General features: G+C 35.4%; 1 protein-coding gene across 2 annotated transcripts in view; it reads right to left on the bottom strand.

The window, feature by feature from the left end:
- Positions 1 to 13,273, bottom strand: part of SSBP2 (single stranded DNA binding protein 2) — a 414,580-nt gene that overhangs the window by 109,655 nt on the left and 291,652 nt on the right. The gene's annotated exons all lie outside the window — the stretch shown is intronic.

The raw sequence follows: 13,273 nt of genomic DNA, 5'->3' as shown, positions 1-13,273 counted from the left end.
TCACCAAGTTTTGTTTGCTTCATTTTGTAGAACATTACTTGGGTCATGTTGTCCATTTTCTATTCTAAGCTATTTAGTATCTTTCAAATATTTTTACTTAAGAGCTCTAATTCATTTTTTTTTTATCATTTGCTACATTTCTTCTATTCACTCGTAAGAGTTCTTGTGAGCAACCAAAATTGTTCTGAAGCTCTATGTGTGCTTACTGTGAGGTCACTCAAAGGTTACTTCATTGTGTTCTGAATTTTCTTATGTTCACTTGAATCTTCAGTTTCAGTTCCTGGATTTGGACTTTGTGCTAGGATTAGAGTATATACACTCCTCAAATTCAGAGACACTGCTTTATCCTGCCCCTTTTGTAACCCAGATGCTGCTGCCACTGACCTGTTGAAGATCTGGATTTGTGACAGGGTCCTGACCTTTTCCTCTGCTGAAATTTCTGACTTCTATTTCCCTGTCTTTGTTGACCAATACATATGTGTCCTTGGTCCTATTTCCATCTCCTCCTTCTGTAATCACCAACTGGAAATGATTCTGGTATGAGTACTGTAAGGCAGCTAGATGATTTAGTAGATAAAGCACCGGGCCTAAATTAGAAAGACCTGAGTTCAAATCTAACCTCAGACACTTGCTAGCTATTTGACTCTGGGCAAGTCACTTAACCTCGGCCTGACTCAGATTTCTCAACTATAGTCTGACTTTTCTTTTGTGCACTTTGCTCATGTTCCCAGTCAATCACTTAACTTTTAAACTCTTTGTTAAGGTAGGGGTCTGCTTCCAGTGTGGAAAATGTACTGTCCCAAGCTTCGGGGGTTTTGTGCAGCTGTTTTCAGAGATACTTCTAGGGACCTATAAATTTTCAGTCCATCCAAGGTCATACGATCAAGGGTGAGGTGTTTACTCCTTTCCTGGCCTGTGCTCTGGTCTACGAGTGACCACAAGTACTCTTTTCTGCCTTGGAACTGTGAGGAGGATTCCTTCTCCACCACCACTACAAGCTCTACTACACCAGCGCTCGTCCTTGCCCCAGGACCGCCACCCAGAATTGTGACCCAGATCCAAGCATGGGCAAAGCAAGAGAATCCTGCACCAGCAAAAAGATCCCTGCAATCCCCCTCTGATAAGCCACTTGATTCCTCCTCAGTCTGTGGGCCCAGAGCTCTGGAAGTAGCCACCAGCCAGGGGCTGCACTGGGACTGGGGCTGGGACTGAGCTTCTCTCTCACTGAGGTCACAGACCTTTCCTACTGACCTTCTAAGTTGTCTTTGGCATTTGTGGGTTGAGTCAGGAAACCACCATGGCTGCCTGTAATTCAGTCCTCTGAGGGCTGCTCCAGGTTCATTGAGGCCTGGTCTTTGCCTGTGTGCACATGCTGAACCACGTTCCTTTCCCAGCCTGGCACGATAGACCTTTCCAATCAATCATCCAGGTTGTCTTGGGCTGGAAATTTGTCTTTTTGTGGGTTCTGCTGCTCTAGAATTTGTTTAGAGCCATTTTTTTGCAGGCATTTGGAGGGCTTTGGGGGAGAGATCAAGCAAGTCATTGCTTTCACTCTGCCATCTTGTCTCCACCCCTGAACAACTTCTCAATTATAAAAAGGGGATGATAACACCTACTTCTCTGGACTGTTGTGGGGATTAAATAAGATAATATTTGTAAAGCACTTAGCACAGTGTCTAACTTAATAAATTTTTGTTTCCTTCCTTTCTCTTCCTCTCTTCTAGAAGAGGCTTCCAATGCTGGCTGTCTGAATGTGACATTGTCTCTCTACCTGGTCGTCCACCTACTGGGAACTGGGAAATGACTCCGTCCCTTGGGTTAGAAGCACTGGTTTCTGGCTTCTTAGAGGGATCTGAGGCATGAATGAACTGCCCAATCTCATCTCCCTTTGCAGTGACCTATCAGGGGCTTTCTTTGTCTTTCACTATGCTTATGACAGCCCAGATGCTACTTGTTTCAGACTCCAATTACCAGAGATCGGAATGGTTTCAGATTCTCCCCAACCCCCATCAATATGCCCGCAGGCTTCTGGACATTTTCTTCTACAGTCTTGGCCTGGATGGAGGTGCTTATAGGTCTTTCCCTTTGTTTACTGATCATTATTTCATTTGGTGTCCTTTAAAAATTTTTGCTGGGGTGTTTATTGAAAAAAACTGGGCTTGGAACCACCCTTTCACAATGCCATATTAACTGGAGGTCCTGAGATTATTTCTTTTGATTGACTGATTCATTCACTCAATAAGTACTCATTAAATGCCCACTTTGATACAATTTGTTTTGACACAAGAGACACTACCCAATGAATTCCTAACCAACTCCTTTTGTAAAGCATATCCCTAAAACAATTTGTTCTGCAGAAAGATGCAATTTTAAACTCTGACAGTGTTATAGCATTAACCATTGCATTTGACTGGCATTCACTCTCTGCCTTTCAATTTTTTTGCCATTGAATTCATTATGCACGTTGTCTTCATCATATTTTCTTTAAAATGTATATGTCTTTCCAAGTTTCTCAAATTTCTTCAGTTTTCATTACTTATGTAACAGTAATATTCACTTACATTCATATGTCATAGTTTATTCATCTATTTCCAAATCATTTATCATGTATTTTGGTTGTAGCTTTTTATCATCCCAAATCAACATTTTTGTCTTTGTGGGTCTGTTATTGCTATCAATAACTTCCTTTGGGTTATATTCCCAAAAGAAGAATCCCTGGATCAAAAGGTATGAAAAGTTTAGCCATTTTGCTTATACCTTCCAGGTTTCTTATCTCGAATGGCTAAAGGAATTCACAGTTCCAACAGCAATGAATTAGTGTATCTGTCTTCTCATAGCTCCTCCAACAGTGAGTTTTCCCATCTTTGCTAACTTGATGTTTGTAAGGTGTTACCTCAGGGTTGATATTAATATGAAACTCTTCCATTAGTTTTGATTCTGAATATTTTTTCCAGTGGTTATTGATAGACTGTATTTCTCTTGAGAACCATTTGTTCATATCTTTGACCACTTACTTGTCTATTAGGGAATGGCTCTTAATTTTATAGATGTGTCAGTTCCCTATAGATTTTGGATGTCAAACATCAGAGAACAATTAATTCAGAGATTCTGCCCAATTCATAAGTTTCATGGCTCAGGACTTAGCACAGTGCTTCGCACACAGTAGCCACTTAATAAATGTTTACTAACTTTTCTTCTGATTCCATGAGCAAGCACATACACATACATGTGTATGGGCATGCATGTGTGTATTTCAATTTGATATTATCATAATTGTCTATTTAGTTTTGTTATGAGCTTTTTTTTTTTTATCCTGGATCTGGTTAGAAATTTTTCTGCTAGTTATAACTGTAAAAGTATAATCTCTCATTACCTTCCATTTATTTTAAGGGTGACTTTTTATATTTAGATAATTTGTCCATTTGCAATATATTGTGGTATATCCTGTAAGATGTTGGTCTAAACTAATTTTCTACCAAACTATCTAATTTTTCTAGTGTTTCTTATCATCACTTTCCTAGTAGTTTATGTTCTGGGTTTGTCAAACAATAGACTGTTGTGAACATTTGTTTCAAGGTCACGCTTATCTACTTCATTCCATTCATCTACAATTCTGCTTTTCATCTAGTACCAGATGGTTTTGATAATTACTGCTTTGTAGTATACTTTGAATCCTGGTAGTGCCAAATTTCCTTCCTTCCTACTTTTCTATCACTTTATTCCTCTATATTCTTTATTTCTCCAATTGAATTTTATTATATCTAATTCTATAAGATATTCCTTTGGTAATTTGGTTATGGCATACACTAAAAATACAGAGTTTGTATGTTTGGTTTTTTTTGCTATACATTTTTACTGTATAGAAATAGCACAGGTATGCACACTATATATCTCTCCGAGTACACAGGTAGTCTTGTAGTCTATAAAAGTTATTTTGTAGTTGTATTTATCTAAGTCTTAAACGTATTTTAGTAGGTTGATTCTAAGGTATTTAATACATTTTGCTATTATTAAATGGAATTTCTCTTCCTGTCTCTCTCTCTTTGCTAGTAATATGAAAAAAATCTATTTACGTTTGAGGTTTTGTTTGTATCTTGTTACTTTACTGAAGCTATTAATTATCTAAAACTTGGCCTCAATCTACCTCTCCAGCACAATTGTACATTTTTCCCTTTCATGTACACCACAGTCCAACCTGAACTGGCTTTCTTACTGCTCTTTACACAGAATGTCATCTCTCGTCTCTCAGTCTTTGCTCTGGCTTTCCTTTATGCTTGGGACACCTTACCTCTCTCAAAATCCTTAAATGCTTACAAGACTAAATGTTACCTTCTACATAAGGCCTTTCCTGAACCCTGCCCCTTTCTGGTGTCTTCTCCTTAAAGTAAATTTGCATCTACTTTGTATCCACTTCTAGATGCACAGGTTGTCTCCCCTGGCTACAGTCTGTAAGCTCCATGAATAAGGAAATATTTTAAAAACTCTGTCTTTATATCCCCACTGCCTAGAATAGTGCCCGAAGCATTGTAGGTGCCTAAAAAATGCTTGATGATTATTTTAAATTTAAATTATTAAATTATTATTATTAAATCAAATTATTAAACCATTAAATTAAATTATTAAATTAAAATTATTTTTATGAGCTTCAAGGGTTCTTGAAATACTTATCTTCATACCTTCCATTTCTCTTTCTTTCTTTCTTCCTTCCTTTCTTTTTTTTTTTAACTGCTAAACCTATAATATTGCTGTCATTGTCTTCTGTGGTACTGAAGCCCCAATACTGGAATCTAAGAAACAAAGAGTATGAACAGGTTAGTGACTGTTCTATAATTCCAGGTTGTTTTTCTAGAATGGCTGAACCATTTAAAGCTCCAACTAGTAGTGAATTACTATGTCTGTCCTTCTATTGCCCCTCCAACAGTAGGTTTTTCTAATCTTTGCAATTTCATGTATGTAAGGCAATACCTCAGGCTAATTTTAATTTGTAATTCTCTCATTATTAGTGATTAGTGCAAAATATCTAGCACCATGCCAAATAACAGTAAAGAGAATAGGCATCACTGTTTTATTCCTAATTTTAGGGAAGAAGTTTCCAATGTTGTCAGTAAGATTAGGTTATTTAAATTCTCTATTTTCTGACTTCCTCATCTGAGTATTTTAGATTTTTTCAAATATGAATTCATTTTATTTATTTTTTAATACTATAATTTATATAATCATACATAGTAGATTGGGAAATTTCTTAAATTTCACTTTAATTCACTGTGAATTTCATCATCTAATTTTTAAAAAAAAATTGTAAAAGTCTCCCCCTCATTAAAAAATCAAATTAATGATTAAACAACTTTGCTAATCTTTTTAACTTTTTTTTGGCCAGAAAAAGTTTTTGCAGTTTTGTTTTTTCTCCTATTGAAAAGCTTTTATGCTTATTTTGGGATTATTGTTGATTTTTTAGTTTTTTTTTATTTGCAAACTCAATTTATTAGGCTCCTATTTCTATCTAATATCTATGTGCTCAGAAATCTACATTTTCCCCTAACGAATGCTTTACCTACCTCAAGAATTTTGGTATGTTATCTTATTTTCTTTAACATTTATTCTTGCAAAAATTTGTTCTGTGACCCACTCATTATCTAGTCTCTGTTGAAATTTGTGTCATTTATCCTACTGATTTAAAAGTTTAATTACCTTATGATTTGCATAGAATGCATGAATTCTTTATCTGTTACAAAGAGCTCAATTTTTGTAAAGCTTCTTTGTAATGCTAATAAAGGGGGGGGGGAGATGTTGGGGATGTATTCCTTAAAGTTCTTATCCAAAGGGCTATGATGTAGTTTTTCCTAATATCTAAGATTATTACTAAAATCTTTGCTAGATTTGTCTAAATATGAAGGAGGCATGTTGAAATCACCTATACGTACTCTATTTTTAAAAGATTAAATTAGCTTGTATTTTAAGTACTTACATATTATGCCATTTGGAGCAAATTATTTCATATTGCTATTGTTTCATTTTCAATGGTACCTTTAAGAATAAAGTAGATTTCTTGCTTGTCTTTCTTGATTATATGTATTTTTTGCTATTGCTTTGTCTGAATGTCATATTAGCCCCTTCTGGTTTGTTGTGTTCAGCTGAGGAATAAATTCTATTCCAACTTTTCATGAAAAAAAAAACACTGTATAAATCTGGATGATGCTAAGTACTTTTCATGTATGTAGCAAATTGCTTGATTTTGCTTTCTAATACATTCTTTCACCTTCACTTTATGGGTGAGTTATTTCATAAACATTTAAAGTTACGTTAAGTTTGTTTTTTCCTCCATCAAATCCTATTGTAATTTCTTTCTTAAAAAGGAAGGAAATAACTACCACAGATCTGCAATTTGTATTGCTTAGAAGAATCTGATCCTACTGTCATCTTCTCCCTTCAAATTTGGAATTACATTTACCTTTGTAGGATATGTGGGTAGAAGCCATTTTCTTTTTCTTTTTTGTATGCTACTCTAATTTTCCTTTCCTTTTTTGCTTCTTCTGAGTAGTGCTGAATGATTCTAACTGGAGTTTCTCAGTATATATTTTGTGCCTTCTCTGTTTCTTGAAATATTTTCCTTTTGACCTGGGAATTCCTGGCAACCATATTTCTGAGTCTCTCTAGTCATATGTGGTAGAGTCTATCAACCTGTACTTTGCCTTCTAGTTTTTATACTCCTTGACAATTTTCTTTCATGATTTCCTGAAATTTCATATTCAGTCTTTTTGTTTCAAGATTTCTGTGGAGGTCAATGATTCTCTATACCTTATCTTTCAGATCAGTGGTTTTTTATTACAGAGCCCATATGTAGTCTGAAATTTTGCTTTTGACAATGCTTCACCCTCAACTACTAGTGCCTTTTCCACTCAAATTACCTTATACTTAGAATATATATATGTATGTATGTATATATGTACATGTATGTGGTTGTGCACATGCAACATAGCTAGTATAAAGGTGAAGTTTCATTCCCTCTCCCCCTTTAATTAATATAATCACAGAAGACCTAAATGCTTCAATTCAATAAAAAATGCAAATTAAGCATGAATATAGGCCCTTAATCAATTTTAAAGGATTATAGTGTTTTGACCACCATATGTATTTGTTTTTTTTGGTGAGGCAATTGGGGTTAAGTGACTTGCCCAGAGTCACACAGCTAGTGAGTGTTATGTGTCTGAGGCTGGATTTGAAGTCAGATCCTCTTGACTCCAGGGCCAGTGCTCTATCCACTGCACCATCTAGCTGCCCCCTTTGACCATCATATGAAGGCAGATGATGTCACACAGTGACTGGTTGAAAGAATCAGACATATTTCTAGGTTTCATATGAAAGCAAGCTATTGGAATAGCAATGACTCTGTCTAAAAGAGAACTAGTTTATAGAAGAATCCCAGCTTAAAAGTTAGATCTAAGCCCTTCAGAGGGACTCATTCTTGGACAGGAAGGGGAAGAAGAGGAGAACATTTCATTCTCTTTTTCTACCCCTCCCTATTAACCATGTTATTGGAGAGACTGGACCAGTAACGGGCAGCGTAGCTAAGTGGGAACATGGATCAGTAGGCAACACATCCACCTAGGAGCTACAGTCACAAAAGAAAAGATAACTAGAAAGAATGACCCCTCATGAGAGAGAGATGTGCTAGCTATGGAAATTACAAAGACACTGACCCCAGAATCCTGCATAGAACTACACTGGAGGAGAACTTAAGGAGGACTCTATGGAAGGAAAAAATGACTTCTAGTTACCAGGAGCTGTGAATTACACCTTTGCCATCTTTTCTACATGTGAGTTTTACTACTTTTGTAGTTTAAATTTGTGTCTATTTTCCCATAAATCCTATATTGGTGGAAGAAAGTTTTTCAGGCTTGTTTTTGTAACTTCTTTCTATCAAAAATATTTTTGCTTAAAAAAAAAATTCCTTAAGCCTACCTGATTGTCACTGGGATGTGCACCAGTCGGGGTTTATGAATGATAAGTATTAGAAACCCAGGGTTTCTAAACTCTTAGAGTTACCCCCGAACACACAGAGTAGTAGTCAACAGCTTTCTGGGTACTTTAAGGGAGAATTCAATTAAAAACAAAATTCAATAAACATTATTAATAATTATTAATAAAATATTAAATATCTATGGTTTGCAAGGCATAATGCCAGTTGTTAAGAGAAATAAAAAGCAAAACATTTTCTGAGCCCTACAAAAGCTTATAACAGCTTAGCCTCAGTTGCCTGATGTGTAAAAGGAGGGGGAATGTACTTGATGGCCCCTCTGATCTCTTCCAGCTCTAAATCTATGATGCGATGATTTATGACACTACAGATTCACTGCACCTGTTATCCTCACATCAGCTCTTATAACTGGCATCTCACGATACCGGAATCAGTATGAAGAGAGGCATTTTGGCTCCTCTGGCTCACTTTCTTTCTGTCCAATGGATCTGCCAAACTGGACCAGGTTCTGTGACTGCTGATTCTATCCCCTCACAAAACAGTCACAACCCTATTTTCAAACTGGAAAAATTCGCATAAAAAAGCATATATTGCTAATGATGTAGGTCACATAAGAGATGATTTAAGGGGTCCCTAACCTCCTGGCACTTTTTTATTGCGGTATTAGTCACAGGGAAACAGTATGCTTGTGACAGCTAAGAGAAGGACCCACTACCCTCGAGGAGAAATGCAGGTAAGGCCCAGGGTGACAGACAGTCGGGCTCTGGAAACTAACAGAAAGAGCAGAAAACAGGGAGGCAAAAGGAGGAGAGGAAGGAGCATATTTTCCAGAGGAGATAATAAAAATAAAAATTAATATTCAGATAGCAGTTTAATGTTTGGAAAGTGTATTGTATATGTGTATTGTATATATGTATTGTCTAATTTGAGTCTCACCACAATCTTGTGGAGTATTATTATCCTCGTTTTATAGACGAGGAAACTGTCTCAGAGAAGTGAAGTGATTTGTCCTGGGCCACCTGTTTAGTCAGTATCAGATTTTTAGACCTAGGTTTTCCTGACTCCACGTCTAATGCTCTATTACCAGGCCACGCCAGTGCTTTCCTGATTTTGTCCTATAACCTAGGGTTAGTAGTGCCATCTACCCCTCCAAAAATTATAGCCAGGGTTTTTATTTTTTTGGAGCAATTGGGATGAGGTAGGAGTACCCAAGGCCCTCTTTAAAATTACCTAAAATATGGCTAACTCGTCATAAGCAGAGATGTTACAAGATGCCTCTCTGGAGAGATTCAAATACATACATATTCATTCTGAAATAAATGTTCTTTAATGGATACATGTGTGTACTACACTTAGACTTTGGTACTTGATAAGAATTTAGGCAAAAAATGGAAAAGACTATGTAATGATAATAATAATTAATAATAATGGTGTCTATGTAGGGTCTTAAAGGTATTTGTAATAATATGGTACATGGAATGATTGTATCTTAACAGAGAAAGACCTGACTATAGACAGGGAGTCTACCTTGGTGTATGTAACTGTTGGTATGGAAACTGAATGTGTAGGAAGACCTGGGTTCAAATTTTGTCTTTGATGTTTCTGTGCTTTGATGCTTATCCTCTCTGCATCTTAATTTCTTCACCTATAAAGCGAGGCGATTAGATGTGCATGACCTCTAAGATCTCTTCTAGCTCCAAATCAATTACCTATGATTTATATTGAGAACATATTTCTAAGTGCACCAAGATTTAATCCTATTCTATAATTTGTAGAGAAAAGTACATGATAAATACACTTCTGTTGGCAGAGAGGATTTGGAGCACCCTCTAGGACCCATAGTTCCTTGAATTATTCCTGAGAGCCAGGATTATTCCTGGATGTAAAGAAGGATGGACAGCAACTGTCAGCAGCTTATGCTTCCTCTTCATAGCTGTCGGCAGAAGTGAAGATATGCCCACCTAGGCTGGGTTGTTTTCCTTCCCCTCTTTGAAGTGATGTGAAGGACTGACATAATTACAGAAAATTACAGCTGAAATGAACATTAAAGATCACATAATCTAAAACCTTTTAGAGATAGGAAAAGCAAGGCTTCAAGAGGTGAGATGATTTGCACATGTGTGATGTAAGGTATCCCAGAATCAAAGAATGTTAAGGCCTGAAGGTGACCTCAGAGATTACTCAGTCTAACTCTTTCATTTACTGAAGTCAGAGAGGGGTAAAATAATTTTCTGAGGGTCCACAGTGCTAAATGGGGAAACTGGGATTGAAATGAAGGTTTCTAAATTCCAAATCTAGCCTTCTCTATTATATCTGTAGACTTGGGAACAGAACTAAATATCTTGATCTATTCAGGGATTCAAGGTAGAGAATAGCAGGTATAGAATTCCTACGAAGACGTAGTTCTTACCTAACCTTTCTTAATTCAGATACCTTCTAGGATACACTGAGATGATCATACAACCAATGAATAAAATTGGACAACTTTCTATCTCTACCATGTATAAGTAGTATATATGTACTAAAAGCATCCTTACGTATAGAAAATATGATCAGATGGTTTCTGATTACTAGAAAAATAATATATGACAAATATCTCCCAAAATTTTAAATTTCCCAAAGAATGGCAACAGTTTCATCTGTGTTCAACTCTACATGTGAGACATGTACAAGTATTCTGACATATTTTTCATTTCTAATAAATACTATACATGCATGATTTGGAGGATCTTTAACCACATCTATATCATTCTATGAAGAATTTTCAATAAGACATTTTTGAAAGCATAAATAATTTTGCATTTGAATTAAATTGATTTTTTACCACAGAAGAAGATGGCATTTCAATGTTTTGTACCAAGTATCTTGGCACTTTTAGGTTGATTAAATACCATGAAAAGTGGCAATAGAAACAAACACAATTTGCAAATAACCTGACCAACTCTTTCTAAGTGAGCACTATGACATGCAAGCAAGATTTCTAAAACAAAGTTCTAAATGAAAAATCCAGGTACAGACTTTCAACATTTGCTTTTCCTTCTTTCCTTCCTTCTTGATCTATTTCATCACTTGCAGCAGCTCCATAGGTGTTTTACAATTGAATTTTTTTTTAAAAAAGCTTATTTAGTTACTCAAGCTGAGCAGTTTTAATTTGTTCTAATAGTTGAGGCTAGTAAAGCCATTACCACAGCTGCAGGATGGCATTATCAAAGCCAGCAGCTGTCAGGCACCTTTATTTTTTTTAGGCTGCTTTTATCTCCTCTACTAGGGAACAACTTGCTCTATTTTCCAAAATATTGAATTCTGAAGTCCTCATCTTTAAGAAATTTGTACCTTTAATTTTTTTCATGTGTGATTGAGACAGTTTTATTCAAAATAATGCTGGTGATTTAGTAGTAAGTTTTATACATTCAAATCTCAGTCAATTCTGAGCTATTAAAATGAACAATTTTCATAGTATTTATGATTACCAATCAATCAAGTCTACTAAGATTTTCAGTGCTCTCCTATTGCAAATTAGAAAGAATTTCTAACAGCTAATGCTTTGATTCTTTGTCTAAGACCAAAAAGACCTCTGGGGAAGGAGGTCTTTTCTCCCTGCTTCAAGTATTTCCTGTGACTAATTTCTGAAACAACCATGGTCAGGAAAGATAAACAGAAGAGACAGTCAAAGCACGAATAGTGTAGAGAGCATGAAGATGACACAGAAGGACAAGTACCTAGACAGGCTGCTGTCACTGACTATGATGAACTGGCTACAGCAAAAAGGCCATTGATAATATAATGACTAGACTGAGAAATCCAAATAGTACTAAAAGCAGAAATCATTTTAACTAGAGTTCAGGAAAACTTGAAAAATTAACAAAATATTTTCAGCAATGATTTAAGTATATATTTGTCTAGGGGGTATGTTTAATGAGCTAAGCCGTAATAGTAGCATAATATCTTCCCCTTGTTTCTGATTCATGCTCTTTGATTTCTTTTTTCTTTCAGTTATCCAAGGATAGGTTATGTCTATTCTTTGAATTTCCTTGCTTTGGTTATTTTTGCCACTAACTGAATGTTATTTAAATCGAGCTTTGTCTAGTCAAGAGTAATAACACAGAGAAGAAAGGAAATTTCTTTTTGTTCTTTCTTCTTGTATTCTTCCTGCCAAAGCATTAGGTCAGCTTGCTACTGTGCAGCATTGCTAAAAATAGCACCCCAGTAAAATATACCCTGAACAAATGGAGCTATCTAAAAACCACCACTAGATGGCAAGGCAGCTTTACCATTTTTAACATTATGCTTGTATGCAAAATATGACTTAAAAACATGCTAGCAACACATTTTTTTTCACCATATCAAGGGTTTTTTTAAATTAATTCACATTTTTACATATGGATAACTATACACTATGAAAAATTACTTTATATATACTTGATCTTCAACAGTATGCCTGGTAAATTCAATAATAATTAACTAACATTTATTACAAGGTACCACATTTACATTCATATGCATCCACATATAATCAGTTTTCAATAGTTTTGGCTAAGAAAACTAAAGATTTGAAAACCAGAATACAGTGGTTCCATTAAGCAAAAAAATCACAACAAAATATAATGCATGCTGAAAAGGAAGTAAGAATCCTACCCAATGTTCAAGAATATTTCAGAGAGATATAGATTACCTAGAAATAATGATATTATCTGCTTGCACACCTTATAAAAAGACATATTGTATTACACATTAAGTGCAGATATAGGGAGTTGACAAAGATCCAAGGAATAAAAAAAAATTGTGCCCTCTGATGTAAAATCACCTTATGGTAAAATTCAAAGAAAACAAGAAGCCTAAAATATTTCTCCTAGTTTAGTTAGATAAAGTAAGAAATGTAAAAATTTAACACACGTTTCAAGCTACAACAAAAACTACAGTTCAGTCCCGTTCTCTGTGAGTCTGATCATTCCTCCACAAAATCTTAAATGTTCTGTAATCCATAATGTATTTATGGAAATGATCTAAATTTTTCAAAACAGAAAAGGGCAACTAATTGCTTTCCCTTTCTTCTATTTTATTAAGCCATGGCCACAATATATTTAAGTTTAAGGAAAAGGTAATCAGTCTGGAACCCAGCTACTTTATTTCAGCAGGGCAACAGGAAACAAGAACAGGCTAATAGTTACTGACTAGGATGCTTAAACCTCCTAAACTATAGTTGTGGGACAGCCTTTTCAAATGAATGCCATTAATAAGTAACAAAATGTTACAATTCAGCATTTAATTTAGATTTATTATCATCCAATTAAACTTTAG

This window comes from Vombatus ursinus, unplaced genomic scaffold, assembly GCF_900497805.2.
Source record: "Vombatus ursinus unplaced genomic scaffold, bare-nosed wombat genome assembly UNPS02014774.1, whole genome shotgun sequence".
Taxonomy (NCBI): Eukaryota; Metazoa; Chordata; class Mammalia; order Diprotodontia; family Vombatidae; genus Vombatus; species Vombatus ursinus.
Note: the sequence above shows the minus strand (reverse complement) of the source record. Positions and strands in the feature narration are given on the sequence as shown.